The 10805-nt window shown below is 50.9% G+C and overlaps 1 long non-coding RNA gene across 1 annotated transcript; it reads right to left on the bottom strand.

Annotated features, from left to right (window-relative positions):
- Positions 1-4576: 4576 nt before the first annotated feature.
- Positions 4577-7188, bottom strand: LOC133213691 (uncharacterized). Its single transcript, XR_009725856.1, has 3 exons — positions 7093-7188; positions 6144-6282; positions 4577-5283 (listed from the first exon to the last, which is right to left on the bottom strand). It is a non-coding gene; the product is annotated as an uncharacterized LOC133213691 (long non-coding RNA).
- Between the last annotated feature and the right edge of the window lie 3617 nt (positions 7189-10805).

Raw genomic sequence — 10805 nt, 5'->3', positions numbered from 1 at the left:
GTAAATACCCCGGTAGGCACTGGGATAACTTCCCAGCGCGAGCAGCTCATCCACGGGGATGCAGGGAGATCGGGCCCGGGTTCCTTCAGGAAAGCACAAGCTCGGTCACTCCCGTTGCAGTCACACCGGGAGCCCCGTGCCCTTGGCTGTGCAGAGCTCCTGCCCCGCAGGAGCAGACCCCGTGCTGCAGCACAAGAACCATCACAGCAGGGGCTGAAGGAAAAGCCCATCCCTGGCCATCACCAGCTGCTCACGTCCCTCCTGCTCTCGGCACCACCCTCAGCTCATCCAGCACCAGCTCTCGGCACAGCCGGAGCCATCCCGGATCCATGTGGCTGCTCCTGTGGAGCCAAACCCCCATCAGCCTGCAGAGGAGCTGGTTCACCACTGAAACCCCGTTACAGCGGTGTGCTGGAAGTAGGAGCACGAGGCCTCTGACTGCAAGGGTGGTCCCAGGACCCGGGCAGAACAGAGCAGCCCTGGACATCCCCCTGTTGGGATGACGGGCACCAATGGTGCTGTGCTGGCTGAACGGGGCTGGGTTCGGTAGGGATGGAGCTCACCAAATCCACCTCGGTGAAGGGGAGATGACGACGCCTGGCTCACGGCACGCACCGAACAGCAGGACTGGGACCCGGCTCTGCCGGCAGCGAGGGCTCCAAAGACAAATCTGAGTGAATCCCAAGTGCTGCTCCTGCTGACCTGCGACTTGTGCGAGACGGCAGAGGAGGCATTAAATGGGAAAGAGCCCTGCTGAGCACAGGAGGGAGGCGGGGGAGGAAGGGTGCAGCAGAGCCCCTCTGCTCTTGCTGTGGGTGGGAGCATCTCTGGGGTGGGAGGGGGGTGCTTGTGTTTTAAAGTTGTATTTCAGATACAGCAAGCAAAGAACACGGAGTTCTGAGGATGCTGCAGAAAACTCCACCCTGGAGACGAAGCGGGGCTCAACCAGCCTCAAGCCCTTAGAACAAGGTGGTGATTGCTTTAACCTCCCCCATGCACAGAGCCCAGCCTGCCTCTTGTGCTGGCGTTAACTGCCCACCATCATCACATCACATCACCTCACCACAGCATCTCAGACCTAGGAGACAGCTGAGGCCTGAGCTATGTGCTGTGTTCCTGTTTATTAGCAGCATCTCTTCCCAGGCATTTAACACATTCACCCTGGTCTATCTTTAATCTGCCTATCCTTCCACTGTCTCCTTATCTACCCACCCATGGATGGGCTGCAGCAGCAACTCCAGATCCCTCTTCACCCTGCACAGAGCCGAGGCCTGATGCTGCCACCTCATCACACCTTTATCTCTTGAAAGAGTCTGGCCTCCATCCATCTCTGTGTAGACAGCGATGCACACGTACAGGCACACACACACATGCAGATGGCAGTCCCAGATTAATGGGTTACACAAGGGGTTTATCCCAGGCTTACTGAGGATAATAAACCCCTTTGAAATGGGAATTAAGATGTTTCCCAATGATTAAACCCAATAAAATCTCTTTCTTCAAACACAACGTTCGGCCTGAGCTGCTCTAAGGTGTTGTGCAGGAAATTGCTAAACACAACTAATTCAGGTCCCTCTTCCTCCTCCATCTCCCAGCTGGGACAGCCAAGCCCTTCCCTGCAGAACGGCCACAGCAGGGATGGGGCTCCGTGAACAGAGAACACCCCACACTCGTCCAATAGGGGCAGAATCGTTTCTTTAGGGCAATAAATGTCCTGCTTAAGACTCGAGAGGCATCAACCTACGTGGTACCTGCTGGGGGAGGGACGTGGGGTGGTTCTGGTGCCCTCCTGTGGCTGTGGAGGGCTGGAGGAGGCAGCGAGGAGGGGATGGATGCGGATGGGGACCGCAAAGCCCGCAGGCTCCATGCGAGAGCCTGCACCTCCAGGACTCACCATTAAAACACGTGGATGCCCTGCTCCTGTGGATGGGTGAAGGGGAGGTGGGAGCCCCTGGGGAAACCCACCTCGAATGCTTTGGATCTGGGTTTGCCAATGAGCCCCTGGTTTGGATGCAGCTCTTCCTCGCTCTCACAGCTACACCAGAGCAGGATCCTTCCCTTCCCTTCCAAAGCCAGGCAACAACAAGGAACACACAGAGCAGCCCAGTGGAAACGTGCGTTTGTGGGTCCTGGGTTTAATCCATTCCCCTGCAGCCACCTCGCTCCTTTCTGCCAGGCCCCAAAGGGACTTTTCCCAACAGGACCTGACCCCGGCTCTCTCCCAGCTCCTCACGGCACGATCGCACCAACCCGCTTCAGCAAGGCCACATCTGGCAATGGCATCTCCACCGTGCCCCGGAGGCCAACCTACAGGACAGTGCTGGCTCCTCCAGCGCTGCTGTCAAGATCCATGTCAGCTCCATTGCTGTCAGGATCTGGGGAAGGACAAATACAAACCAAGCACAAAACTCACGAGGTTCTCCCACCTTGGCTGTTAACGTGCAGTCTATCCTGCAGTGAAATGGGATGAATTTGGGACAAGAAGATGACCTCTGGGGCAATGCTCGTCCAAGAGATCAGAGCTCCAACAGCAGACTCAGGCAGGCGCTTGAAGAGAGAAACCCTGAGGAGCTGGCTCCCCTTTGGTGTGCTTTCCTGCAGGGCAGGAGGCTGTCTGATGCTCAGCTGGGAGCCTGCTTGGAGCAGCTGTGACTCCACTGGGGCAGATGCATTCAAACTCACCAGTGAGGGTTTGCTCGCTGAGGGCTTCATCTCCTCCCAGAAGATGAGAGGCAGAAACAAACCCTTTATGGGTCTGCCCAGGGGGAAGCCTCGCACAGGTGCCACCTGGAAACACAGATTTCACCTTGTTAAGCAGAAAGAAACAATTCCACAGTTTCTTGGCCTCAAATGTCTCCCTCCCCATCTCCCTCTTCCATCCCATCCCATCCAACAACCTGCGCCCCTCCCCGCAGGGCTCTCTGACACAAGGGGGGAAGTTCCTGTAGTTTAGGGCATCACCTCTTAGTTATGGAGGAAGTTTTTAGGTTGAGCCATAAAAATAACTCAAACCAAATTGCTGTTGCAGCAGGAAAAGCACATGCAAATTTCTGTGTGATTTTTTATCTAAATAATGTTTAATTTTTACTCCACGCAGAAGATTAACACTGATAAAGTGAACTTCCAACGAGAACATTTGGTTCCTTTCAATTCGCATCACACAACTATCAGGAGCTTTATAAGGGGGATACTGAAGTGCTCCTTTCTGGGGCAGGGGTGGCACCTACATCCCCAAAACACCCCCCATGGGACAGTGGTGATGGAGGGACAGTGAGGGACAGCAGAAAGCAACAGCCCTGTCTCCAAACCGTCCCAGCTCTTGGGACTAAAGGACTGTGAATGGCTTATTGCCCATCAGATGAGATGAAACCAGATCCTCACACAAGACTTCACATCCTGCACCGACTGCAAAAATCTTCCTCAACAGCCAAAGAGGAAACCTCAGCATCTATCTCGTTTATTGCTGTCTCTGGATAAAACCCATTTATTAAGGCTGCGGGTGCTTTGTGCCCATCCACACAAGAACCAAGTTATTCAGCAAGAACCAAGTTAGAGGCAATGGGGTTCCACCAGCTCCTCTCAACAGCAGGGGAAGGCTCTCCCCATGAAACCATGGAGAGCCCCTGCGCCCCGCTGGCTGTCATCACCCCAGGTAACGAGTTGCAAAGAACACTCATCTGTTTTGGTTTTCAAGCGAGCACACAGCAAACACCTTTTAATTCAATTGGTTGAATCGACACGGAGAGATTATTAGTTTTCAGTAAGATTTGATTCAATTAATTAGCCTGAAAATATCAGCAGAGCCAGGCGAGCTCAGAAAAACAGAGATAAATCCCTGCCATAGCCCTGCTTCATCTTTTAAAGGCAATTAACTCTTAGTTATTAGCTTTTAATTAGGGAATAATAATGACACCATTAATACAGTTTATTATACTTGTCAGCAGACAGCTGTTCCAAACAGATTCTATTATCAGATCTTGGCAGCTTTTGTCTGCTCCCTTGTTCACAGGGGGAAAGCAGCAACAGCCCGGCCCCAGCTGGGGGGTCCATGAGCGAAGCCCTGGGCACAGAGTGGCTGAGGCCCCTGCTCTGGGTCCCTATCCCTATCCCACTGCTGCTGGGAGGAGCTGGCTCCCACCCACCCCTCCTTTCCAGGGCGGGATGCAGGGTGAATGCTGAGACTTCAAAGGAGCCTTAGGTAGTTCGCAGGGATTTGACTGTTTTAAACTGCATAAAGTTGGTTTTCTCTCGGGGAACTGCGGTGGCAGCAGGACCCAGCCTGGCCGGTGCATTTGATGTGTCTCTCATGGGTAACCCTCCTGCCTTGCCTAAGGGGGGGATGCTGGATCTGTACCAAAGGCAGTTCCACACTTCGGCTCCTAACACCTGAGACAGCCCCAACCCGTGACACGTTTACAATGCCAGAACCCATTCAAACAGGTTTGTTTTCTTCCGAGCTTACCCACATCTCTGGAAGCTCGGGGTATGGCTGGAGCACAGCCCAGACGATGGGGCATAAAGAAAGAAGGCATTCCAAACAAATGCATCCGTTCCTAATCTCATTGCACCCTACATGTGCACGTCACTGCAAGAAGGCAGCTACAAAGGTGGCAGAAATCCCATGTCATACTCTTGCTTCTTGCCCCAAACTGACCCTGAAACTGTAAACTTCAAATCCTCCTGTAAGAACAGGCACAACCACATCAGCAGTGGCCAACTGCCTCAAGTGTTATTGATGCTTTATTACCTCATTGTCTACTGCAGCACTAAAATCAAATAGCCAGAAGGCTCATAATCCCAGGCACAGCAAACCCCATGTTCCCATTAGTTTCACCATCATCCTCTTTCACCGTGTCCTAGGCAGAGCTGTGGCATCTCCCCAACACACTGCAAACCCTTTCCAGAGCACAAGCCTGCCTTAACTGTGGTTTATTACTCCTGTGTCAAATAGCCTTAATCCCAATCACGTATGCAGGATGCTCCTGTGATACAAAAACGCAATGCAGTGAATTTCCCTGATCTACTCTGGAGTTAAAACCTCACAAAAACACTGAAATAGAAAACAAGGGTTGGTTGCCAACAACCCACTACCTCAAGTTACTTTTCTTTTCCTTGCTGTAGACTGGAGAAAGCCCTAAGGGAAATACCTGGAACTCAGAGGAGCTGCTCAGCACTGAAGGCCTGTTTGGGGCAGGCATTTCCCTCCTCCTCACCCACCATGGTGCAGTCAAGTCCCAAGGAAAGCAATGAACGCAGTGTAGGAATAAAGCAGCTGGAGTGCATCTATTTGCAATTTTCTGGAGGAAAGCAGAGCTGTTAAATCGAAAGCAAGGCTGCTCAGAAGAAAGAACTTCCCCCCCAGAGAGCTGAGATAGACACGAGAAGGAAAGGGATGGCAGGATTCTAAGCATCGCCAGACAGATGCAGGAACTGAGGCCCACAAGAGCGAGATGCGGCACCTGCGGCAGAAGGCGATGCAGGATGAACACGGGCATCAGGAAGCCACGCTGGGACACAGCAGCTCTCGGGGCAGACAGCCCGGCTTGCTCCGGAGCTCCGCTGGGCCTCCAGGAGCTCCTTGTACCCTGGTTTTCACCCCTGCACTGACAGGGCTCCGGGCCCCAGGTGCGATGCTGGAGGCAGTCTGTGCAGTTGTGTTGGCCCCAGCTCTTCCTTCCCACCAGTGACTAAGCCCCGGTATTTTAGGAGAAGCTGTTTGAAAGACCTCGGTGCAAGCACAAGAACTCCTCAGCTGAGGGGTTTCTGTGCTCAGCTGCATCCAGGCAGACGTCAGGAGAGGAAAACCAGCAGAGAAACTGAATGTCACCAACCCTTGTCTCCAAAATTCATCTGAGGCCCAAGATGACGAGACGCCTCAGTGCTGCTTTGCTCACATAGGAACAAACAGCTTGACGTGAGGGCTGGAAGGGAGCTATAGTTAGTGCTCTGGTAGCAGGGGCACTACCAGTTGGCTTGTGCCAACTCACCTTTAACTGAAGTGCCACCATTTGATGATGAGGGAAGAGCCTCAGTCCAGGTCCTCAGTCCAGAGGAGGATGGATTCCTCCGGTGTTCAGTGAGGGAAGTCCACCAGACACAACCAAAAGGGATCCCCCAAGAGCTCAGGAGCAGAGAGAATTCACTTACCTGCATCTGGAGCTGTGCAATTGCACCTTCTCAGTGGGTCCAGCTCACAGCCTGGGTCCCAAGCTCAGCCTAGAAGGTGTCCCAGTTGATCCATGTACACGTGGGTGTCCCCCAACACATCCAAGGTGGGCAAATCTATGGAGAGGAGCACACAGAGGACAGTTAATGCTTTACCTTTCTCTACTCCAAGAGGGGGTAAGGGAAGGAAACAGCAGCAGCCCGCAGCTGAAGGCAAGGGGAGCGCAGCCCCTGCCCCAATCCCCATGTCAGTCCTGTGTCAGGGGTTTAATCTCCAATTCTGCTGCTGCTCTTTATGAGAGAGACAACTCTGAAAGGTGCCAATTTCCTCTCCCACAACAGACCTGTCATGATGACAATTCTACTTAAGAGCAGTGCTTCAGCCTTGCCTGTCAGGGACACTGATTATGGCAGTAAATAGAAGCACATTTGAGAAGTGACAAGACACTGACAGGCTGTACTTGCATTGGGTCCTATCCCACGGTGATCTTGATGGAAGAAACCCAAGGGATGTTCCCTTTTCCTGGGCTTTTGGTGAGGGGGAGAGGTAGGAGTGTGAGGTTAGAAATACTCTGGTCTGGGACTAGGAGCACTCAAACCAGCCCAGGCTGCAATGGAAACTGTGCACAGAAAACCCCAGTGTGCCCAAGGAAACCAGGTTTTGTTTCCCCTCTTTGCAGTCAATCACCTGCTGAAATAACTGCAGTGATTGCTGCAGGGCCATAACCAGACATGAAGTTTGCTCTTGGAGCTTTGAGAGTAAATCTAAACGCACAAAGTGATGCCCAAAGTCAAGGAAAGCACCCGTAAGCATAAACCACAGTGGTGGTGGGAGGCTCGATGTCAGGGTCCCCTTCCCAACACAGTTGTTGGGAAATCCCTGGGCCATTTTCCTACAGGACAGCTTCCATCACAGCCATCACCCACCCCAGGACACAAAGCTCCTGGATTGCAGTGTGAATTCCATGTCCTTTCCGAACCCCAGCTTAATCAGATGCACCACTTCTTCATCTCGATATTCTCTAGTGACTCCAAGCTGTGAAGATAACAAAAAGAACTAAACCTTAGAAGAAGCGAGACTTGCACAACAGCCCTTTCTCCCCATCTCATTGCTCCTCCACACAGAAAATTGCCCACTGACCCTTCTGTACCTATAATCAACTCACATTTGATCTTTTTAGGCAGGCAGATGAATCCCTGCTATTGTAAACGGCAGCAGCATCTTGGCCTCTCTCACGGGTAAGTGACCATTCAGCCCTAATCAAAGGGAATTTGCTGTGTTTCCGAGAGACGGCTCCGTTAAATGGAGCAGATGAGCAGTGGGTCTGTCCATTGACTTATTTTTAAACCATGATCTGGGGCACCGGGGAGGGAATCACTCCTGCTTCAGAGGCAGCTTGGCTACAAGCTCATTTGCTGGGGGATATTAGCAGCTGGCATCTGAGATGGCAAAGCCAAGGTATAGAGGTAAGCCAAAGTCAACTGTGCTGAAACACAGCCAAATTCTTATTTATCCCCCAGGAAAAGTGGCTGAGCTGTGGTCGCTGTGTGCTTCCAAACAGTATCTGCACAGCGACCTTTACATTTCCCCTCTTGGAAACAAAAGAAATTAATTCTTTTGCTCCTCTCATGCAGAATAAATAACTCCCTGTAATTTCCCATTGGTGTGCAAGTCAAGCAAGCAGTTATCTTTTTCTGCTATCAAAGCTGCCAAATAATTCTAGCTCAACATCTCCAGTTCATTTGAATCACAGTATTTTGCCAAAGTCAATTTGCTTTTGTGTGTGTATGTGTGTGCCAGTAGAGTTTCTATGGGATGAGAAGCAAGAGAGATGACCTGAATGTGGGGCTGGACATCAGGAACCTACAGGAACTCAGTGCTTTCTGCTGGAGTCTCAAGTGAGTTGTTCCATCTTTATCCCTGTTGGCAAACTGAAGGAGCAGGAAAGGTTTCCCCTTCTGCTGTGAAGAACACTGGCAGTTATCACCTGTACCAGGTACTCTGAAGCAGACATCATTTAAATATCCTGGGGTTAAACTCATTTGTAGGGTCTCCTCATTAACCTGTAATGAGAAAAAGGGAGGAACTGTCCTTCTAACCCAAGAAATATGAAACTAATGCCATAGGAAACAACAGAAGGTGATTTCAGGCCACGGGAGGTGCTCATCACACGGCTCCATCCACACATCCCACAGGCACCCCGGGATGCAGCAGCAGTGTGTGAGATGATGGGAGAGTGTGGAAATAGCTGCACGTAGCTGTTATCACACCTACCTGGTGAGAGGGGCAGCACAGGCACTTGCCAGGCTCCACGCAGCATTGCTCCTCACTTTCCTCCATCCAAGTACAATGGTGTGCCTGGAAAAAGCTCTTCTACAAACCTGCCCTCTTTCCAGCTTGGTCTATTTGCAGGTCAGGACTCTGCAATCATTTAATTAGCACAGAATCCCAGACTGCTTTGGGTTGGAAGGGACCTCAGAGCTCACCCAGTTCCAGCCCCCTGCCATGCTCTACCTGATTTACTTTCCAGTAGAGCAGGGTGCTCAAGGCCCTTTTACTACAAAAAGGGTGCAGAAAGTTTATTAGACCACCTTTAGCTATAGGTAGAGCAGGGAAAAGAAGCCCAAACAAGGAAAGTAACGCAGACCTGCCTACTGCAGCCCTAGCAAAGGCACCTACTGCAGGGAAGGCTTCACCTTATGTTGTGAAGAAACTGAAGCCAGAGAGAGAATGGACGTAAGCAATGTGCTGATCTACTACCATCTACCTCTGAGCCCTCAGCTGAGTGATGCCCACCACACAGAAGACATGCCCTTGTGAGAAATCCCACTAGTTCAACAGAAATTGCAGTTAAACCAAAATAGCATGTCCAAATTCAAAGCAAAGTTTGTTTTAAATGGCTCCTGACTTCCTTAAGCTAAAACCCTGAGTAAATCACTCCAACCAAAACAATGGGAAGGGAAGTGTACCTGTTTCATGAGTAACTTATTAACCCGGTGCAATTTGTTCAAGCTGAAGGAGAACCACTGGTGAAGAACTAACATGAGCAGCAAGGGAAGAGGAACAGAGAAAAACCCACAGAATAACCTCAAGAAATCAAAGTTCTGCAAAACTGCCCAGAGCACATGACAAGGGGCTTCCATCAGCTGCTCCCTCCCTAACCTGAACAGTCCCAATAGCAAAGCAAAAAGGAAAGGAGCGAACACACCAAAGGAGGGACTGAAAGCCTGGGATGTTCTCCCATGGACAAGCAGAGAAACTGGAAGCCAGAAGGAGCAACAGTGAATGGGAAAGCCACAAAACCCCACGTGTGAACATCAACTCAGGGATCTGAATGCCAGAGCCATGCAGAAATGCATCTGCAAAGAACTGTGCTATCTCCTAGTCCTGTTGGAACAAGAAGCAGACATTAAACAAGCTTCCTGGAAGCTGGGGCCCTCCATTCAGCCCCACCACGAAACAGCTGCACCCAAACACAACCACAATTTTTAATTTCCTAAATAATCCTGGCCTTTACAATGAACAAGCAGGGAATTCCCTCCTCCATTTCTTCTCACCAAGCTCTTTCTCTGCCCAGAGAAGGAGTTAATGAATCTCCATCCATTGTTCCACCCTCCGCTGGCCTCAGAGGAGGAAGGAGCAGGCTGTTGCTCCCCGTCTTCCCATTGCTGCCAGCAATTATCACAAAATGACTTCATTGTGCCTGTGACAGTTGGTGACACTGACTCAGTGTTATCAGCACCAGGTTTCAAAACATCTGCTTGTGTGAAGGCACCCTGCTGCTCACCAGCCCAACGAGCCGGACTCCTGCACCGCAGCAGGAAGAAACTGCAGTGCAAGACAAAGCATCTCAGCCCTACCTTGGCAACCCAGGTCCATCAGTGGCCAAGTCCTAAGCAAAACTCTCTCCAGAGGCAAGCACCAGGCAGGATGGAGCTGCGCAGCAGGTACCACTGTATGAACATGCTGCCCAGGGCTGGAGGTGGACACATCTTAGGACCTCGAGAGGATGGAGCTGGCTCAAACAGAGAACATGGAAGAGCAAAAGGAGGGAACTGAAACTGCTTCAGGAAGAGATGCAGCTCAGCTGCTTAGGTTTAACAGATACACAGAGACATACACTTTCTCCAGGGATAAAAAGAGATGCAGAGGTTAGATGAAGAGGGTAATGAGTTGTGCTCATCTGCTCTCTTCCATCCAGCCCCGAACGATGCGTAAGAGGAAAGCGTAGAAAGCAAAACACTTCACTACAGGAGTCATTCACATGGTCTCCCTGAAGACTCCCTGGGCACAGCATGATTTCCTGTAACCCTACATCACCTCTATTTTACTGTAGAAACCTCAGGAAATAACAGAAACTCACCGTGACTTAGCAAGGTTTGTGTGGAAATGTCTATTCCACCCTGCAAGGCTGTGCTAGAGCAACAGGAAGGTTTGATCCTCGCCTTTTGATCACTGATCCAGGCAGTTACTTCACGTACTACTTCTTAAGACATCTTTAATAAGAACTAATACGATTTCAGAGCAATATAGCAGATCTGAAATTCAAAGGTAAGCTTTGTGTGCATGTGAATTCCAACTGACTTTGTATGAGCAGCTTCTTCCCTCTAGGGCGATGCCTCAGATTACCTCAAAACCA

The sequence above is a fragment of the Neopsephotus bourkii genome, unplaced genomic scaffold (genome assembly GCF_033783945.1).
Source record: "Neopsephotus bourkii isolate Nb327-2 ecotype Australia unplaced genomic scaffold, CSIRO-AGI_Nbou_v1 NB_838, whole genome shotgun sequence".
NCBI lineage: Eukaryota > Metazoa > Chordata > Aves > Psittaciformes > Psittacidae > Neopsephotus > Neopsephotus bourkii.
The sequence above is the reverse complement of the archived record's forward strand: the minus strand, read 5'-3'. Positions and strand labels throughout refer to the sequence as shown.